Source organism: Lissotriton helveticus, chromosome 2_2, assembly GCF_964261635.1.
Source record: "Lissotriton helveticus chromosome 2_2, aLisHel1.1, whole genome shotgun sequence".
Classification (NCBI taxonomy): Eukaryota; Metazoa; Chordata; class Amphibia; order Caudata; family Salamandridae; genus Lissotriton; species Lissotriton helveticus.
In genome coordinates this window covers 224,669,476-224,692,447 of record NC_136060.1, presented here as the reverse complement: position 1 = coordinate 224,692,447, position 22,972 = coordinate 224,669,476, and positions in this window count along the sequence as shown.

Below are 22,972 nucleotides of genomic sequence, written 5' to 3'. Positions count from 1 at the left end.
TGGATTTGCCCTTTCTTTGTTCCTTGCTGTTCTATTTTAAGACAACTTGCTCTATAAGCAATCACTTACACGGTGTTAGGCATAACACAAAAGGAAGCGAGTCAAAACCATTAGTGTTACACATGGTACATATCCTGAACCAATGTGAAGAAAGCCCAAAGATAGCTGTGTAACTCCTAGTCTGAATTGATGCAATTACGCAGAAAAGCAAGAGTTTGGCACGGTTTAGAATGAAACCGTTGCAATTCTGAGAACTGCTAAATAAGCTATAAGTGGCTTTTAAGTATGGCATCATCTTGTACGAAATTCTGAAATTGACACCCGTCCAGGGGTACTAACTATTTATGTATTAAGTAGCTTTATAATAAGGACCCGTCTTCTTTCAGGTACTTCAAAAGCACTATAAAGCTGTCTGGATGTTATATGTATTTGTATAGCGCATTGTCACCCCAGGAGTATCCTTGCGCTGAGCAGGTGAGCATGCCTAGCTCTTATTTAGGAGGTTGATTAATTGAAAAGCCAGTTCTTTAGCGCCTCAGAGAATTCAAAAAAGCGGAGGAGGCACTGTTGTGGAGTGGGAGTTGGTTCCATGGTTGAGTAGGGATGTATAATAACTCCTGTCCTCCTGATCTGGTGCAGTATATGCATGGAATGAGTGCAAGCAGGAGTAGTGGAGCAGAGGTGTCTGGGTGGTTGGTCGAAGGAGATACAACTGTTCAGGTAGGTGGGACATGAGTTGTGTAGTGCCTTGAATGTGTGTGTCAGAAGTTTGTATTGATTTGTGTATCGGGAGCCACTGTAGGTCCCTGGGGCATGGTGTGATGTAAGTTCTGTGTGGGACGTCATGGATGAGTCTGGGTGCGGTGTTCTGGTTGGTTTGTAGTCTTCAAGCATAGGGAGTGTTCCCATAGTTCAGTTTGCTAGTTGAGGAAGCAGAAACAGCGGGTCTGATAACATCCAGCGAAGCCAAGTTTCTCACCACCACTGAAGGCAAAATCCCCAATTTCTACATCGTTCCCAAGACCCATAAGAATCAGACTCCGCCGCCTGGCAGACCCATAGTCTCCAGCATACATACCTACAGGATACTAAAGATCTGCTTAAGCTCATAGACGGATTGAACTACAACCCTGCTACATCCCTGCTGGTGAGCCTCGACGTGGAGAGTCTATACACCAGCTTGCCACAGGACGACACCCTCAAGGTGCTAGAAGCAGCCCTAGCCAACACCAATTGGCCATACTGCTCATCAACCAAATTTATATGGGGCTGTGCGAAGCTTGCTCTAAAAGAGAATTTCTTCGAATTTGAAAATAAATTGTACCTACAAACATACGGTACATCGATGGGGAGTGTTTTCGCACCCAGCATAGCAGGGCTGTACGTCCACCATTTCGAATCTGTACACCTGGTCACCAACAATGTGCCCAAGTTTCCAGAAATCATCTTTTACAAAAGATACATAGACGATATCCTATTGATCTGGGAAGGGAACACAGAGTCACTAACAAACTTCTGCCAATGGCTCAACACCTGTGACCGAAATTTAAAATTCACTTACAGCTTTGATACATATCGAACCACCTTCCTAGTCCTAGACATAGAGGCATCAGGAGGCCTTCTGAAAAGCAAAACCCACTACAAACCCACTGCCCGAAATTCTCTGCTGCACTTCTCAAGTTTTCATCCCAGATCCCTTAGAGAAAACCTACCCTTCGGTCAATTTCTTAGGCTTAGACGAAACTGTAGCGAGACCTCGGACTACAAGGCACAGGCTAAAGACCTCAGTGCGAAATTAAAACAGCGAGGCTACCCTAAGAAGATCACAGAGAAGGCACAGAAGCGCGCATGAAGCCAGAACCGGGAGAGACTTATTGAAACATGCACTTGAGAAACAAAACCAATACCATTGACATGTGTGACCACATTTAACACAGTCTCTACCCAGGTATCCAAAATCATAAGAAAACATTGGAATATAATACCTACAGGAAAATTGCAATGGGACCCCCCTCTGATTTCTCACAAAAAAGCCAGATCCATAAAAGATACGATTGTCTCGACCAGACCAAACCTCCCACAACCCCCTAAGCAGACAATCACCAATGCATGGGGCCTTTCCAACATCATAGGCCATTACGCCTGTGGCGATTGTAGTGTTTGCCACTTGACCAACACCACAAAAACACTAGCCCTCGAACCAGGAAAACAGTGGGAATTGCGCAGTCACACTAATTGCAACAGCACTCATGTAATCTACCGCATCACCTGTCCATGTAACCTGTGGTACATTGGGATGACCAGCAGAAAAATCAAGACACGAATATATGAACACCGCAGAACCATCCGGTGCAAGAAGAACACAACCAAACTGACCAATCATTTTCTAGAAATGGGCCACAACACTAACGATATGCGATGGGTGGTGATTGAGAGCATTAACCCTAACGTGCCCAACGTCCAAGAAAAGCTGCTGAACAAGGAGCAGCGGTGGGTCTACCGGTTGTCGACCCACAAGACTGGCCTTAATGACAATATTCCATGGAACAGCCTGAGCACCCACTGAATCCCACCTTCAGCTGCATCTGCTAGTAAATTCCTTAACTCCCATGTATATATAAATGAGAAGGTGACATTTGACAACAACCATTCTCCTGCTAACTTGTTTAATTAATTTTCTTCGCCTTTCCCCATTTTAATAATTTTTTTGCCTTTCCCTGAGCTCATTCGTTGCTCCTATAGTTTTTCTCCATGCACCCATTGGTGCATCACATTCCACCACGTCCCCCACCAGAGTTCCCACAGCAGGCGAGAACACCCTCCCAGCCCATCGTTTCACCTTGTAGCCCATTCCATGATGGCCGCTACTTTCCCGGAGTGCCACCATCTGCGCATGCGCCGGCTTGCAGTACCTTTGCGTCCTACGGCGCAGGCGCGTTTCAGCGCGGTGCCTCCCCCTGACAGCAACTCTCGCTGCTCCTCAGGTAAATGTTACTAGAGCCAGTATTTAAGCGGATGCCACCGGCCGCTCATTACCAGCCGGGACGCCGTGGGTACCTGACTAAGTTTTCCGCAGAGGACTCCCAACAGTCAAGTAAGATCTTGTCTCCTGTCCCGCCGATTGCGGGCCTATTAGTTCCCCTTGGCCGCGAGTGGTACTGACCACTATCCTTTACCCCATTCCTCTAGATCATACACGGGAGAGCCTCTCCCCGCGCCACGATCTTCTGGATTAAAACCTCTAGCGAAGTAATTATCGGTGCCATGTTTTTAACGATATCATTTTTATATGTGTGTTCGTCTCACTGTATATTTATAGCGCACCCAGGCGCACCCTTCAATTGCACGTAATTTTTACATGTCTGTATTGTCTTACCACTAGTAAACTTACTCCTTAAATAATAGCGACACCAGGGCCAGTCGCCATCACCATAGGGATCGGCCCTGTGATACACCGGCATTTGACACTGCTATCACACTTTGTGCGCCTAGATATAGTGTCAATGCACCATGTGTCCCGCCACCACCGTACGGAGCTCAATCCAGCCAGCACGCACTGAATGCATGCTACGCTTCAGTGACTGTCACTTGTTCTTGAAGTAATAGGTATTGCCAAGCATGTCTCACATCACCCGATCTTGCATGGTTGGTATAGCCTCATAGCAGACTCTCATAATGCATTGTTTTGTATTGTCTTTTTCCTTCCCACAGGATTTTTCTCGCATTCCTGCAGTACCTGTAAGTAACACAGCTGCACTTTTTGAACCTTTTTAATCTTTTTCCACACACCTTAGTGCGTGTGTTGGAGTTTTTCACACATGGCACTACCTTTTGCCACTCACTCACCTCTTCTTGGTCCTGACGAAAGTCCCTCTAATGTTTCCTTGGGGACTGAAACATGTAGACCGCCAACACCTAGTCAACTAAGTAGTCGTAATTTTTCTACTTGTAGTTGCATCACATACTTTTAACTTACACCTTGGGCTGCCACAAATAAAATATTGGGTAAGGACCCCCCGAGGTGCATTTTATTACTCACCTTCTTCCACATCACACTGTTGCACGATACCTGCTCCGCTGTAGTCAGGCATAGATGCACAACCAGGCGGCATTCGGCTGCCTGGTTGGACCCCCATGATGAAGCATGACACCAACCAGGTTGGTGTGTGAGGGGTTTATAAACAAAAACCTATTGTGCCCAGCTGAAAAGCCACACTCACAAGTGACCTGGAATACTAATTGATATTCCACTACTTCCACATTGTGGGCTAGTCCACATTGTTTTCTTGGTTACATATTTGGGGATGGGACTCGCCCCTTAAAACCCTTGCTCTCTCCATTGATTACTCTGCACTAAATTTATCAACATGGAATGCAAGTGGTTGTGACAATGGGCTAAGGGAAGGTGTTCCATCGAAACCTATCGAAGTAATAGTTACGCCAGACAGGGGAGCCCTCGGAACCAATTGTTTAGACAGAGCGCTACGAGTAGCTCCTGTATCAACCAGAAACCGATCATTGGAACCCAAAACATGTGCTGTAACATAGGGACCCGTCTGATCTACTGGAACTTCAACTGATTCCTTACCCCATCCTAGGCAATCCTATGCATGTGCAGAATCGTAAAGGTCAGGTTGGACATAATCAGACACTTGATATTGGTTTCGTCTATCAAAAGTGTTTTGACCATTTTGTGTTCGTACATTAGTATCAAATCGAGCACGATCATTCGTATTTCCCCTAGGCCCTGAAAAACTTGAACCATTTCTCCTTTGTCCCCGCCCCCGTGAATTCTGTTGAGCATGCAGCACTGGCCAATCAGCCATCCAATGGCCAAACTGCTTACAATACGCACATTGATTAATTGACAAATTCGTACGAGTATAGGGGGCATTGAAAGATCCACGTCCGCCTCTATCATAACCTCTATCATAGCCTCTATCATAACCTCTAGAGGGCGGACCATAGACTTGAGCTAACATAATTTTTGTTCTCAAATCTTTGGATTTCTTTTCCTCGTTACCTTTCGCTTCTAATTCTTGACTTTCATAATACTGAGCCATCGTCAAAACAGATGCGGGAGAATATGTAGTCCAAGAACTTTCACTAGCTTTTAAGCAACTAGCTATCCCTGGCAATAAATTCGTGACATATTTGTCGACAAACAGATGTCTGCCAGTATCGTCCGTCAAAGACTGACCGCTAAAATCATGAAAAGCTTCCTCAAAGCGCGTAAAGATATCAGAAACGGATTCATCAGTCTTTTGTTTACACGACGCTAAGACAGTCCAGTCAATCTTTTTGGGGGGGATAACTGTTTTAAGCTTAGTTAAAATGGCTGCGGGGAGATCTAATATCAACCGATGTGGCTTTTGTGCGGGCTCTCTATCCACATCCATTCGCTCTAAATCCTACCAGTCAGCACCAAAAGAAGCATGGTCATCAATTTTTCGAACAGTCCGCCACATATCTGGTGGCAAAATTAACCCGAAAAACAAATCTATATCACATAGGGTCATAGTACAAGAATTTAAAGCGCCTTCAACTTCCTCATAAAAAGCGGCCAGATTTTTACGCGGATCGGGTTACGCTGCTTTAAGTGCCATTACATCCGCTCTATTCCAAGGAGTGAACACCCAATTATAATAAAATATCCTTTAGCATCAGTAGAATTTTTATCATCACTATCACCCGCTCCCTTAGGAGGAACATACAAGGGTGCAGCTTCCCGCATAGGTCTCATTTCGACTAGTATTATCTTATCTGTTACGAAGATAGGAGACTGCGACCCTCCGGACGAATTGGGCTGTGCAGCTTCGTCTGACGCTTTTTCTGCTCCTTCAGGTGAACCGCCTCATTTCGTAATTTAACCAACCGTCTAATCGCGTCGTCCACCTGAGAAAAAACAAAAGAACCATCACGTAACTGTTTACGATCATCTGCTATATCATTAGGTTCTAATACTGGAGAGTGTTTTCGAAACATTTCTACGACTTCATCAGCAAATGTCGCAATAAAACATAACTGCTCCTTTTCCGACCAGTCCTTTATAATAGCTAGAAGATTGGGAGCAGAGTCAGTATTACGTAATGCTATATGAGCAGCTTGTCTAATTTCAGACGAACGCCCAGTAGTCAACATGGATCGAGTGTCCCGCGCCTTTTGCTGTTCTGTATCAGAATCCCCATCGCCTTCGGTCGGAGCGTACGGAACGGCTTCATCTTGCGGTTTATTAAGGACAGGATAGAGAGGCTGTCGGAGAGGATATTGGCCAGATACCTGTAACCTATGCTCTCTCTCTTTCAACTCTTTCACTTCTTTCTTTCTCAACTCCAGCGCTTTCTCATACACATTCTTTCGCTGTTCTTTTTCAATCAACGCTTGCTCACGCTTCTCTTGCTGTCGCACTTCTTTTTCCCACATACGCATGCATTCAAAGATATCACGTCTAAACCTTCGCTCAAACATATATCGCTCCACATACTCAATCTTCCGTGCATCAAATGACCCATTCAGTGGCCACCGTAACTCAGGATCCTTTTTGTGTATTTATGCCATAGCGTGCTGTACATTATGGCAGAAAGACCAAATTTTACATACATAGTTCTGTTAGGCGTCCCCTCTGAGGGAGCCGGCTGCGATTCCTCAAGTCGTAAACTGGTACCATTACAAAAGCAGCACGACCTTCGAAGTGCGCTAAAAACAGGCATGCCAAAAATAATGCAGAATATGCAGTATTATACAGAAAGTAACGCTTAAAGTACTTGATACGTTGCGCCGTTCAAATCAATTAGTTGAAGAAAAATCTTCATATTGCCTGCTTATATGAGTTGCAACACATATATACCTACATATACAAATACCAAAATACAAATTATACTAGTCTTTTCCAAATACAAATATGCCACAGTAAGTGTTCCTAAAACTACCTTACCATACAAGGGCATCCAAAACCTACAATAGGTGCCGCAAAACGGCTCTTACCAATCATAGGATGTCCAGATTCCAACTGCCAAGTTCTAAATTCGACCAAGCGGTCACTGCACGGCGAACCAACAGAAGAGATCTCAGTCGAGGACCGGCGCCGCCTGGATGGTCAGATCAGATAGAAGGGAAGAAACGCCTCGGGTGCCAAGACTTGGGTCTTCTCTGGCAGCGATCGCGTCCTCAGCGAGATTCCAAACCTTCGTCATGACCAATCCTTCGGGCATCCGAGTCGCCGATGAGCCCCACGTGTCGGGCGCCAATTTGTCGTGCAGGCCTCAGCCAGACCCGCTAGTGCAAGGGGTTCGCCCTTCTCTGCACGAAGTCCTCAGACCAGATTGAAAGAAATTGGCACAAGAACTGGAAATAGAAAACGTAACGTTTATTACACCTCATGAGGTGGTGCTACAGTTCAAACAGTACCCTTCCTTATTGCAAGAAGTAGCACCCCGAAACTAGGGATGAATGGTTTATTTATACCCACACAGGGGCTCAAAAGAAGGCGGTACAACGCACAAGAGCACATTTTATGTACATATAAGGTAATATCGAGGGGCACAATCGATCAGTGGGAGGAGCTAACAGTCTTGAGGGTATCGGCTAACACATTCCAATCTAAGGCTAATGACTAACAGATGTGAACCCTAACGGTCAGCGGCAAAACAAGGGGACGCTAATAATAGCCTGTTGCTGGGCAGATTCAGGTGTCATGGACAGGAAGATAGGACAGAGCACATGGTCGGCACGAGGTAGCATGTGGCAGACAAAATGGCTGCCATGAATAGCAAATGGAGTCCGTTAAATGTCAAGATAACGGCTAGAACTAAGATGTCTTTCGCTAATGCTCAATCTAATCGCTGTTAAATTACAACAATAATTGCTTTGATTAAACCCATAGTTGACTGCAGGAGGCTAGAGAGTAACTGGTGTAGATTCAGGACATCCATTTTGAAGAGGAGGTATCAATTTTCAGTGTTTTGATGGGATTGTAAACTATGCAAACTTTAGCATGGGTGATGGGAATGTTAGGGGTGGAGCTAAGGATGACATCTAAGAATGATGAACATTTTGAATGAGATCAGTAGATCAGTGAGCACAAGTTAGAGGATTTTGCAGATGTGAACATCAGTTTCTTGAAGATTCAGGTTCGTTAGCTGAAAAATAATGAAATCTGGCGCTAGGCAAGTATTTATTGAAAACATTGCCTACTTCTACACAGATCTTCTTGTTTGAACAATTTGTGATTCTGAATTGGCAGCTGATTCAGCTGGCCTTGGATGGCATTGAGGGTGCACCACAACATAAACTTGCTTCTCCTATTGAAAGAATGTATTTACTGGAGTCAAAGATAGGGTGCTTTATTTATTCATCTTTAATGAGGGTGTAGGATAGGTGGCAGAAGGTTGTTGAAAGAGCCTGGTTTATTGTACAAGTGGGACATTTTGAGTGATGATAAACATAGCTGCAGGCAGTAGGCATGACTGAGGAGGGATTTAGAAGGGTTGTGGGAGGCATCTGAAGTAGATGGAAGAAGATTCCTGGTCCGTAGGATAAGACTGAAACAGTGACCATGTGTAGATGGGAATAAAAAAGAGACAAAAGAAAGAGGGAGGAGTGAGGAGGTGCAGGAGGGGTATTGGTAATATGGTAGAGGGGACACTAGAATTAGATCAATTTGGATAGGGGAGAGGGAGAGGCTTCATCACATGTGACGTGGTTCACTGAATGGAACATAGATAAAGGGAGGGTTGTGCCGGGTAAAAATAGATATTAGAAATGTAAAGGCAAAGATGGAAGAAATATGGGTTGGGAGGGAGGAGGGTGCAGGAGAGAAGGAATGATGTGAATTACAGAGAAAATGTCAGAATTGATTTGGTGATAGGAGGGCTAAGTAGCAGATGTGGGGTTGAGGTGCAAAGGATGATATACAGTTGTGAGGGTACGGAGAGGAGACTGCTGAGAAAGAAATGGTGAGGTATATCATGATGGGGAAGAAAAGGTTAAGCAGAGTATTATAACTGCAATATAAGGCAGGAGCTGGGAGAAGTGACGGAGGGGACTTAGAGTGTGAAAATAAGGTGAATGAGAAATTGCCTCACCAAAACTTGCACGGTCTTTTTCAGAATTGGAAATCTGTCTCTCTTCCGAGAAGCATTCTATGCCAGATTAATGGTATGAAATTAGATTGATGGGGAAATGCTGAAGTGAACATGGCAGTTAGAGGCACTGCTTCCTTCCACCGAATATTATCAGTAACCTACAGATAATAGGAGGCTATGGGGCTGGATTTTTAAATCCACATGTAAGATGTCATGCTGTTTTCAAAAGCTTGCAATGTTCGAGATGTGCCCATCCGGACCTCTTTCAAAAACACGACGAAAATGCATGGTTTGTCCTAGGCAGTTTTTTTTATTTCATCCTAAAGCATTTCGGACTTTAACCCCTTCTCTGCTAGGCCTTTTCCCTCCCTGTGCCAAGGCTATTTTTTGGCTATTTGGGGTAGTTCGCGCTTAGGCCCCTGTAACTTTTTTGACCACATAAGTTATCCACAACAAATTTGCGTCCTTTTTTTCCAACATCATGGGGATTCTAAAGGTACCCAGGGTTTGTGGTTTCCCTTGGAGGGGACCCAGAAATTAGGCAAAATACAGGTACATTTTGTTTTTTGGGGGAAAAATGGGAAAAAAGTAACCCTGGGCGTAGGACTAGGCTACGCTCGCGTAGTTTGCGTAGTTGCCAAGCGCTACGCAAATTGCACATAGCACAGTGAAAAAATGTGTAGCAGGCATTTTTTGCTTGCTCGTGGTCCTCAACGTCAAGTTGGCAACCGCGAGTGAGCAGAATGACATCCCAGAGAGACTTTTTCCTTGTTTGCGATCAGCAACATCAAGTTGGCGATCGCAAGCGTGGAAAATAAACCTCCAAGCGAGATTCTCAAAGCAGGGACGTCATGTTTCTCATTGTGAGTGGCGTATGCTCGCGACCGCTCATGATGAGAAACTACGAGTCCGGGTTGAGAAAACTGCCGCTCGAGTACAAATCTACTCGAGTGGCAGAAAACAACTGCGTGCACTGTGCAAGATGCTGTTTGCAATGATTGCACAGTGCAGACAAGCATCCGGCACTGTGCAATCAGTGAGAACAGCATTTTCCCTACCACACTACGCAGTTCACGTAGCTACCCATAGCTTGCGTAGTGCAAAGATCACTACGCGTAGCTATGTGTAGCTACGCGTAGCGCGAGTACGCAAGCTACGCCCAGGGTTAGAAAAAAGGGCTACAGATGAAAGTGTCTGTTTTTTCCCTGCAAATGGTATCGAAAAACGGGTTGTGGTGCTGAAATCACCATCTTCCCAGCTTTCAGGGACAATCAGACTTTTGCCAGAAAACTAAACATTTTTACACAGTTTTGGCATTTTTCTGGGACATAGCCTATTTTTGCTATTTTATGTGCTTTCAACCTCATTCCAGTTAACGGTAGAAATGGGTATGAAAGCAATAATGGATCCTGGAAAGCTATACATTTTAGAAAGGTAGGCACAATTCTGAATTCAGCAAGGGGTCATTTGCGTAGATCCTTCAAGGTTTCTTTATAGCAACTAACTGCTGAATATAGAAAAAATTGAAAATTAGTTGAAAAAAACAGACATTTGTGTCAACGTCTTCACCTGTAACTACTTCTAACTATGACAGCTGTTGAAGGCAATATACCGTTACATTTGGGAAAATATATATATGGAAAAATCCATATGAGAGACACCTATATATTTCTGAAATTGGAACAAAATATAGAGTTTAGAAACAGTGGATATTTGAACATTTCCGAAATTGTGAGTACCCATACTAGCATAAGCATTATAAGTCTTTTTTCAAAATGACTTCTTTTTTACACATTGTGTTTCAGTTGGAAGGCAGAAATGCATCAAAAGTCAATAGGTAATAACAATTGCTCTACAATTCTGTCTTACCCTAAGTCTCCTGATAAAAATGGTACCTGAATGTGTGGGTAGGCCTAGTGCCTGCAACAGGAAACGGCTCAAAACGCAACGTGGAAACACTTTCTTTTTACAGTGAAAACTGACCCTTTTATACAAAGTGCCTAGCTGTAGATTTTGACCTACGCGAGTGAGGTATCATTTTTATCGGTAGACCTGGGGGAACGCTGGTTGGTAGGAAATTTGTGGGTCCACGTAGATTCCAGAACTTTCCCACACAGATATTTGAGAAAAAAGTGATTTTGTCAGCTAAATTTGAGGTTTACAGAGCATTCTGAGTAGGAACACATTAGGGGATCCACACAAGCCATGCTACTTCCTCCCCAGGAGGGCATAAAGACTGTACATTGGTGGTATGGGGGTGGGGGCATTGGCATACCCATACTGAGCAGCCCGACCCTTAATTATAATAAATGATACTAAATCCCTGGTATCTAGTGGGCTTTCTGACCCCTCAGGGGGCAGATTGGGGGTAACTGCCGCATCTGCCCTCTGGGGGGGCAGAAAGATTGTCATTTTGCTGCATGGGGTGGGGTAACTTGACATGCCCATATTGAGCAGCCCCCACCCCTATTACACAGTAAAAAATAATCCCTGGTATCTAGTGGGCTTTCTGCCCCCCCGGGAGGCAGATTGGGGGCTACTGCCTCCATATGCCTCCCAGGGGGGGCAGAAGGACTTAATATGGCCCAAAACAAATGGGGGGAGCAAAGGCCCTTGCCCAAGGGGGCCGCTCTCCCCTCCCTGGTGCTAGTGGGTGTATCCCTGCAGATTGGACTAAGGCAATGCCCTCTATGCCGGAATCAACAAAACTCTTCTGCACAGACTCCAGACCATCCAGAATGCTGCAGCCGACTCGTCCTTGGGACACCGCACAATGAGCAAATGACCCAACATCTACGAGGCCTCCACTGGCTCCCCGTCGAGAGGGTCGCTTTAAAACTCCTCACTCATGCCTACAAATCTCTCCACAACATCGGACCCAAATACCTCAATGAGAGAGTATCCTTCCACGTACGCAAGAGGAACCTCTTCTCTGCCGACCTCGCCCTGGCAGAGGTCCCCCGTATCCGCAGAAACAGAACCGCGGGAGAGCTTTCTCCTACGTCACAGCCAAAACCTGGAACAAGCTTCCTGTGAACATCAGATGCTACCCTCTCTGCACACGTTAAGGAAGGACCTCAAGACCTGGCCCTTCGACTGATCTGGAGCCGCCCCCCACTCCACCAGCGCCTTGAGACCCTCACGGGTGAGTAGCGCACTATATGAATCCCTGATTGATTGAGGCTGCAGGCACAAAGAGCTAAGGGAAGTAAAATGTCAACTTTCTAAAATAGTCATTTTCAAAATAGTAATTAAAACCTTTAAATATGATATTTCATTACAATTTCAAAGAAACAAAACATGAAATAGCTCCCTACTCCCATTTGGAAATATAGCCTATTAAATATAGTAAGGAAGCCCCAATGTTATGATGTTAGAGGGCTAGGACTCACAGTAGTGAAAAACAAATGTAAGAGTTTTTCACTACCAGCACTTGTAAAACTAAAATGTACATGAACAACCTTTCATTTACATGACACCCAGCACTATGGGCTACATGAGGCCGACCTGAGGAGTGACATATCTAATAAAAGGGGGGTTTAGGTCTAGGCAACGGGTTTTAATGACAAGTTGATATGGAAGTTTAAAACCGCATTCAGACTGCAATGGAAGGCCTGGGATATGTTGTCAGGTGCTATTTAAGAGGATGGCACAATAGGTGTTGCAGGTCCACTGCTAGCATTTACTTTACAAGTCCTGGGTATATGGTATACCACTCTATAAGGTACTTATCAGAAAATAAAATATGCCGATTGGGTATTAGCCAATTGAACCATGTTTTAGGGTAGTGAGCACTAGCACTTTAGCACTGGTTAGCACTGGTAAAGTACACAGAGTCCTAAGGCCAATGGAAATGAAATTAGCAAGAAAAGTGGAGGGTGAAGGCAAAAGGTTTGAGGGTAACCCTGCATAAAGGGCCTGGTCCAATGCTGGTTATCATCTTAACTGCCTTCAATAGACGTGATAGGTGTGTAGTAGGTCAAAGGCAGTGGTAGAATTGTCTGATCAATCTATGTGACATGATCAGTGGCAGAAGAGGTTGGTGATGAAGCTTTTTTATAAACTTTAAGATATTTCACTTATTGTAGCTTGGGACTGTTTTGGTAGATTCATTGCTTTTCAAATGAATTTAGGAAAATGTTGCTTGAGCTGCTGGATAGGCTATAATACCAAGGTATATATCTATGCATTGAAGGCTGGGTTGATGGCCAGTTAATGTTGATCAAGTAAAAAAGCAATGTATTCCTAGCCAATCTCTTTTATTGTTTCCACTGCATATAGATAACAAGCCTAACTTTGTGATGCCAATAGCTGCCCTTCACAAAATTAAATTGAACAACCATACCTTAATAGCTCGAAACCCATTACCTGCCATTCCAATAATGTAAATGTGCACCTGTGTCTCTAGAAAGTTAACTTCAATAGCAATGATGCATTCATTCATCGTGGTCAAACTTTCCTACAATTATACGACAATTAAAGTGTGATTCACATTCTTGAAAAGAGCCTACATAAATGTGTCACTAACTATGAATTTGTGATCTATGGCAACAATGCTGCCACCATGGTCGTAAGGAGTGAAAAATTAAGAGATTACTTCTCCGTTGAGTAAAATAAAACTGTTGGTAATTTCAATGACTCCTGAATAGTTAAGTATGCACATCTCACAAACAAAACCCATTAAGTTACCCCAAATAATTACAATAGAGCTATGCCTCAGGAATCCAGGAGCATCAAGTGGGGAATATCTGGATAATGGAGCTAATGGAAAACATTTAGATCTATTTTTCCCACTTGAGTTCGACCTATGCAATCTTATTTTTTTCTATTACAGATCAATTTTAGAACTAGCTCGCAGGCAGTGAAAATGTTTCATGAATGTTCTTGAACCGTCACATTTAGTGATGGTGATTTACATTCGCAAGGTCTATATTGCTGATCCAGCGACTTACGAGTAATAGGTACTCTAATATCATGTACTCACCTGGGCCGATAAACACACACTCACACAACCTGGTAATAAACCGCTGGGGTCAATTGTTTATAATTTCTTTATCATTTCAAGATTAGTCACTTCTTATTCTCAAATAATCTTTCACTGATCAAAAAGTTCTTTCCTCTGGTCAATGGACCATTAGTTGAACTAGGTGATGGTGAAATGACATTAAATATTCTCCTTACATTTGATGCAATGACCACAGACTCTGGAAATATTTTAAATCTTTATCTAGATTATTTCATGTGAACCACTTACAAAGTACAGTACAGTCTCTGTCACTCATGGGAAGGAAGATTCAATTATTCAATCAGAAAAACACAAACTCTTATATCTAGCAATGACTTTTATGCTCAGAAAGGAGAGGATTGAGAGAAAAGAACATTAGCACATACACTGGATAAATATATTACCTAGGATGGTGTGAGAACCAACCCCCTGGCCAAGGATCTGGGAAGTGTCCCTTGCGAAACATCAGGCAACAAAGGCTTCAGGACAGGAATCAGGACTGGATAGATGACCTCTCTACCACTTGCGTAGCACCCCTCTCTGACACTCTCTTCCTCCACGAGATTCTTCCGTGATCTTCTACATAAATTAGTTTAAGACAAAGTGGCTCTGCATTCGATACTTCATCAGTATCCCAAGCTCTGTAGCATTCAGCAAGTCTCCGTCTCTGGTTCACTCGGACAGCATTCCGATCTCATGCTCTTCAGAATCGACAGCTCTCTATTTAACTAAGAGCTACCTCAATTATACCCTACAATATTCATGTACCTCCCAATAATGTTTCAATATCCTGAAACTACTAACTCTGATAGGACAGGCAAGGGGGGGTTGTGATCCTCACACCATGCTTATTTACCAATGTTGTTTTTCAGTCCATTGTTAAAAATACCACCCCTTAATTTTTATTCATAAATCTTTATTTCCCACCCATATTCACATCATATTTGAAACAAGTGTAACATTTCTCCTGTATTTCTATTCATTCAGAGGACTTGAGTACTGGTTCCCAGGGTATGTATTTCTTTCTTCCTTGGACTGTGTTCAAGCGTCACATCACTTCTTCTGGCTCAGTCACACCATGTATGTGTGAAGATCAGACTTTAGATTCATATGAAAGGCCCAAAGTATGCACTAATAAAAGAGTCAAAAAGACATATATTAATTTAAAAAATAAATGGTTTCACTGCATACCACCTATCTCTACTCTAAATCCATTCATAGTAAAATAGATTGTTTTAGTTTCAGCAAAGCATATGCTAAGCATGAAAGCTTTCAAGCAGCCATTCTAATAGCGTCTGTGCATGCACAAGAAATTCCCTCCAAGCGACAGCTTGTCATACTGCGTAGATGCAGCTGATGCATGCGCAATAAAGATTTCCCGTTAGCAGCCATTTTTAGGATTTCATTCGAGTTACTTATTAGTAATACACGTAGGCAAGCTTCTCTTTCTTGTATGTTCAATGTTGTGCATATTAATTTACACAATACATGGTTAATACAATATTAGAGGTTAAATGAGAGGATTGTCTCAGAGCAAGTCTCTTTTCTACGAGTCCTTGCTCCATCAATGCTAACAAGATCATCAATCTATATTTTTTGACTGGAGAGAATCTCTGAATTACTCTAAATTGGAGCTAAATCTTGGGCTTTTTAGAGTGTACCTTTGTAAAATATGTTGTGAGCGCAGTCTACGATATCTGATGGACTCTTGGTCTTAATGTAATGAAGGCAAACCATGATCTTACTACAGAAATTGCTGCAAAGTTATCGCAGTAACAAATCGGTCTTTAATGTCCTCCTTTATGCAACTCGGCTGGACTTTTTCTTCTGGTCTAAAAGTAAGTTTAACAATCTAGCAGCTCCTTTTGGTGTGGAAATTCAATTTGACAAAGATGGGGAAGCACACAATTTGCAGAGATTGATAATGTACATATTTGCAAGGAGCAGGATCCTCACTAGTTAATTAAGTCGGAGTGTAAATCAGTCAGTTGCTTAATACGAAATTGTCATTGGTCTCGACGATCCATATCTACCTGGAAGAATGACAATCGGGATACCACTTTATTTTATACCTGCATCAGTTGATGACATTGTTTAAATGTAGACCAATTGTGGTAACCTACTTACCAAATGTGCTATCTCTGAGTGCCATTCTGATGCACAAGACACTTTAAAATGTCTTTCTTATGCAGCAATCTGAATAGTATCTACAATCATTTTATGCCAGTCATATGCTGTTTTCTGTAGTTTCATGTATTTGTCAATACGTTTGTTTTCTCAAATATTTGTTGGTGACGACCAAAGTCCTGACAGAAGAAGAAATGAAATGAAAGTATGATATATAACCGCACTAATACCCAAGGGTGTCTATGCGCAGTGTTGCTGCTGAATTGGCACACCATAGACTGGAATAGACTGGGTAGTCAGGTTATACTTGGCCTGATTGCTGATTTACATCCCCAGCTACAGGCACCAACACTGCGGAGCAATGCCATACCTTGCCATGTGCAGGTTTTGTGTTGCCTGCACACCCTAGCGTCAGGAGCTACCAGTCAGTAATAGCAGTGGCGGGGGGGTGTCAGAAAGTGCACATTCTAGGTTTCTCCACACATTTCTTGACATATTGGTATATTTTCCTGGACCACCCCAATCATTGTAGCAGATAAAACTAAAATTCTACAAGGTAGCACATTTCCCCAATGTAATTGGTTGTGTGGATAGGACACATATAGCCCTATGCCCCACTGCCACCACAGAACACATCTATCAGAGCAAGAAGAGCACACATTTCCTGAACCTGCAAATGGTGTGTGACGCCTCCTTTGTCATCACTAACCTTGTGGCCAGGTATCCAGGGAGCTGCCACGACTCCTTTATCTTCCGCCACAGTGGCATTAGCACCTGGTTGGCACAAGGTGAGTTGGGAGATTCCTGCTAGCAGCAATGAAAGCACTGGCCAAGAGTGTAGGTGTGATGGGAGTTCATATATTCCACCTCTTGCCTTCAGGTGACAGCGCCTATGCATTGAGACCCTGGATTCTACCACCTTTTCTGACCCCAAGAACACCAAGTGCGAGACGTTACAACAGTGCACACAGGGCAAAGCGCTCACTCATTGAGTGCACATTTGGCATTCTGAAGTCCTGTTTCTGCATCTTACACAATACAGGTGAAGCACTCTACAAGTCACACACATGCTGCAAGATCATAGCAACCTGTGCCATCCTGCACTACATTGCCATGAGAAGGGGATCGCACAATGTCAACATTGAGCCAGACTCTGACGATGAATCTGATGATGTCCAGTAATCACCACAGGGGCAGCGGGACTGAACACATGCAGCTAAGGGACGTGCACTATGCGCTGAGATTACACAAAACTATTTTGGAGTGAAGACTTGACACAGTAGAAAAGATGTGACACAAACGTGAAATGCTTGGTGCACAACTCACCTTTTATTCAGGCAGTTACGACAACTGGATAAACATAATTCCACATACAGAAAAAAAAGTGTGAAAATAGGAAAAAGGTAACACAACAGGAACTTGGCATAGAGTTATTTGTAGTGGCCTTTAGTGTGGGTGGTCTTCTCTGCTATGCTGGTTTGGGTGGCAGATGCTGTGTCAGACCCCGATGGATGGCAGCGTGTTCACCTCGGTGTTTGAGGCACCACTTATACTTGATCCCTACTCACTCACAGGTTGTGGGGGTATGTGGGGCAGACACAGGTTGTGTGTCTGTATACTTTCCAGGGCTGTGGTGACTTGCAACAGGCCATGAGCAACATCCTGACAGCCTTTGAACATGTCCATTTATATGTTGACGGTACACCTGGCCAGGCTTGAAGTGGCATTTACAAGGTGTTTGATTGGACGTGTGAATGTGACCTATGTATTGTCTGTGGCATATACTTTATGCCCTGTGCTCATGCTCTATTGTTATTTGTGCTGTATATGTTATGGTTTGGATTGGAATGTGGGCTGGATGTGACATGAAGAGAAATGACTTACCTTGGCTGGTGCCTGCTGCAATGGATGTGTCGTTGTTCCCAAGCCCACCGACACTCTCTGGCTCAAGGCACCTCTCAATCAGCCTCTCCATGGCAGTAAGCAAGGGAGTTGTGGATGGTCCTCCTGTGGAAAAGTAAATTTTGCCATGTTCTGTGTCCCTACGTGTTCCCCATCCTATGTTGTATGTGCATGATTAATATGCATATGTATTCCCCATGATCGATTAAAGACGCAATTACAGTTGTGTCCATCTCTAGTATGCCAGTTTCCAGTTCTCGTGAAAGCTACGAGTATTAGGCCTATGTAAAGTTACGTTGCCACGTTTCTCAGTGTGCACGTTATTTCATTGAAAAATCCCCGTTTCTAGGCCTCAAAAGGGCCCGGACACCAGATTCAGCTCCTGTCTCCTGAGCCCTCGCTGAGGAGCGATACAGCCCCCACCTGTGTTCCTGACCCTTCACTTACTTCCTGCCTCACAGTGCCCGGCTCGGCCTGGCTCTGCCTCTGAGTCTGCCAAGAGTATGTTATGATTCTAGTTATCAGTCCAGCCCTCCTTCTCTGCATTCCTAAGCTACTGAATCGCATCAATAGTTTCCGTCATGGTCTAGCCTATACGTCTCCATTTAAGAGAAATACTGCATTTAATGGTCATTTATATTCTTCAACACGTACTACATGTAGAATAATGCATGCACCAGTCTTAGAATCTGTTAGCCTTTACCCCGATAACTTTTGGATTCTATCAACATGTTCTCCAAACATCAGATACTAGATAGTGTTTGGGTACATGTCGCCCTGACTCTCCAGACTTCAGTCTCTGCTCCTAGCGCAGAAGTCATAGCCCCCAGCTTCTCCTAGTAATATGTCATTGTCAGTTTACGCGCACCACTAGGTTAGAGGTCCCGGCTCCTCAGGTAGCCCCCTCCATGTTTCCGCCCCATTTATGACATATTCTGTTACGTTTACATCACATGTCTATGTATACGCCTCCTGTTACACCTACTTTCACCCTTATCTTTCGCGACTGCTATTGACCACACCCACTGCTCCGCCTATCGTATGTATTGTAATGCAACTGTTTTAGTATATATGCTTGTGCACTGTTATTAAAGGGGTGCTAGCTAGCCATCCCAGATCTTGCAGGTTGTCCTGTTCCTGTCCTTATGCTGTATTAAACCTGCAAACTCCTACTACCTCGAATCTTGACTCCTATTTATTGAGCTGTCTGTTATTACTATGTCCAGTCAAAAATAGATCCGGTATTATTTATTTATATACCACATAATGGCGCCCGAATAGGGACTTGCCCTTTCCCCACGCGCCGGTGAAGCCACGTATGCCCCCTGATCCTCTGCAGCCGTGACGGAACCATACCGTGCACGTGCAGATATTTCTGCTTCAAGTATCCCTCAGGCCCACGGAGGAGACGGAGGTTGCGGTCCAGCATCCAGACGAGGCGGTGGAGGAACGCGGCGAGTCCCGACCAGAGCCCAAGCCGAGAGTCCAAGGTCCGAGGTATCCGGAGGCCCACCCGTAACAGAAGTCCGAAGTGTGTCCGTCCGGCGTCGAAGTAGTCCAGTCCAGTCCGAGGCCTTCCGTTCTTGCTGCCCGGTGAGTACCGTTGCTGGGGTAGTATCTAGACAGGGTCAATTTAATTGTCTCTGGTCCGTGGGTTTGGTGGTACACAGACCCAAAACGAAGTGTCCACTTCGGTGGATGCGGGTCCTGACGTGTCTCTTTAGGAGACCGGTAAGTTCGTACTGTTTTTAGCAGTGCATCTAGTTTCTGTTCTAGTCAGTTCTGTTCTCGAGAAAATTCATGTATCCTGTTTTCAGTATTCCAGGTAGTATTTTGTCAAGACTGTTATTTTAAAATGTCATTCATGTATTTTAATGTCGTGGAATGAAAGTGGTGTAATTATCGTGTCCATTGTGTATTGTATTGTGTCTAGATTACAGTCCAGTCATGCCTTTGTTTTCCAAACTACGTCAGTTAAAAACTAGAAAAGGTCTGTTAGAAGAAGCAGTTCCTGTCCCGCCTAGGGACAGTCCAGGTCATTTTATGTATCAAAAGCATGGCATAAGTGCCATATTGTATCTAGATTTATGGGTGGAGTACACCAAAGAGTTAGAGGAAAAGTATAGATGGCCCGTATCAGGTACGTGGGATGCCGAGTGCATCATGCGAGTAGAAGAAGCATTATGGAAAAAGAAAGCCAGACAGTCACAGAAAGATGCCATCGAGTTATGGCGCAAAGAATCTCATAAAAGAACCGAAAAAGAAATCAGAAAGTCAGAATTAAGTAGAGAATCCATAGAAAGAGCCCAAGAAAGGGAACTAATCGAGATAGGTGAACGAGTTAAAACCGAACAGTCAGACAGACAGAGGAATGCCCTTATTAAGGGTATGTATCCTCTTCTTGCCGAGGGCTTGCCAAAAGCGACCCCGGAGACATCCAGTAATTTTCCGCCACCATTAGTTCCGACCAAGCTACGTCACAAACCGACCGCAGCTGATATTTTTCTCTCGTCCTATTTGGACGACACAGTCCCAGAATATGCAAATCCTGTTCCACCAGCTCCTGTAAATAATGTAAATCCTGCTCCTTCAGTCACCGGGGCACCTCTTGCAGTACCTGCTACGGTACCCCCGGTCCAGCCAGTAGTACAAATCCCCGCCACATCAGTCACTCTGCCAGCACGAAGAGTATCAGTCGATGATTCCAGTATAGGGGCCGCAGGAGGAGGTCCTCCTGGTACCCCGCCGCCAAGTAGACGTCTAGGAACAATCGAGTTACATGAACGTGCGTTACAGCGTACGCCCAAATATAAGTCCGTTGCAGAAATCAGGCGAGCTCTTACTGAATGCGGTTATGATCCAGTTCCAGGCGAGGATAGTATGGTTCTATATTCCATACGTATAAGACAGGTGTCCGAGTATTTGGTCACCCTACCGAACATGAAAGAAGATTTAGACAGAATGTATCGTTTCATTCGTACAGGACAAGATTCAGAAAGTATTGGTGAAGTCATGTCTCTCAGAAAAGCTGAGATCCAGTTGATGTTATTAAAGTTTCTGATTAATTGTTTAATAAGGGAACAAGATTACCCGTCCAAAGATCCGACAGAAATGAGAACCCTGACAAGGTGGAGTGATAATATAGCCGAGGGTAAGCACAAGACACTCAATAGTATAGAGAGTATGTACAAGAAAATACGTAAAGAAATAATAAGGTTACACGAACAACGCAAAGAAGCACAAGTAAGCGAGAAAGAAAATGACTCTTCTACTGAAGAGGTAGACGACGAGAATACCGCCAGAATAGCGTATGTAGGTAAATCTAGAATTCTAGACCGACATTTACGCCTAGAACACAAGAAAACTGTTCATCATCCAGCACCAGAACAAGGTTCTCTAGAACAAGTATTTCAAGCTACCGATCACATTCTGAAATCACGAATCGGTTATAGTGAATTAAGTACTATGCATGAACAAGAACTAGTCCGATCAGCAGTCCGATGGGCTACTGATTCTACCACTTTTCCAGACGAAATAGTGGCACAAATGTTTCTGAAATTGCCCCCAGCCGAGCAACGACTGGTGGGTATGTATATGATTCAGCACCTCATCACATTGTATGAGGGTCAACATTCTGATCCAGGTCCGTTACATGATGTCCTGAACAAGTTACTCCAGTATAGATGGAAAGGTTTAGGTACCGATTTAATTAGTGTCATTCTAGAACAGCGTCATAAATATAGTATGTTTTTGAACCCGCATTTTGTTCATGTCTCACCTCCAGAAAGTAAACCATTTTACATAGATAGACAGAATCCGTTACAAGAAGTACACCCAGTCAGGACAGCAGATGGTGAAATGCAACGAGTATTTGTTTACACCCCGATTACAAAGATGGAACTCTTAGAGATGAAGAAATTAATTCCTTGTCATGACAAAGATCCAGCAGGGTTCCACCGAGAATTAAAGGACATGCTCCGTATGGGAGAATATACGTATCCAGATATTATTAAAATGTTAAAGGTCCTGTTGCCCGCAGGGGTATATGAAAAACTCAAGGAAAAAGATTGGGAGGTGGGAGAGAAAAAGATCGATTGGGCAGTTCTAGAAGCTGAAGATAAGATACGAGTACCAGGTACCGGTCTTGGAGAGAAATGTAAAGAATTACCAGAACTGTTAATACAAGTTTTGCCCAGATTATTAGCTACTAAAAAGGAAGACTGGGATGCAATCTCAGCCTGTAAACAGAAACAAGACGAAGACACTAGTGATTTTTATTCTAGATTTGAAAAATGTTTCATTATAAACAGTGGATTGAAGACGAGTAGCGAGTCATACCCTCATCTTTTTGTTACTAAATTAGTCGAGAATTCAAGTCCACAAGTTAAGAATCGAGTTTTAAAAGTCGAAAGTACATGGCAAGCTAGTACCCCGTCCCAGATGTTACAGATGCTCCAGTACCACCAGAATAGAATCAGAGAAGAGCAAGAACACGAGAGAAAACGTATGAAAGACACGAAAATGAAAGTACTAGTTGCACAATCTGTCCCACAAGACAGTCAGAAGAGGGGTCCGAATCAAGCCAGTCATCCTGCAGCTCCCGTTAAAGGGACATGCAATTATTGTAAACAGCCAGGTCATTTCATAAACGAGTGTGCAGTTCTGAAACATAATATAGCTACCGGTAAAACTAAAGAAAGACCACGTCCGTCTAGACAAGAACAAGTTTCACAGACTTCTCAGCCACAGAATGCACAACAGACAGTTCCAGCACCGCAGCCTATTGCTGCAACACAGCATGTTACACAGCAGATGTACCAGTATGCTCAGACAGAGTATCCAGAGTACCAACAGT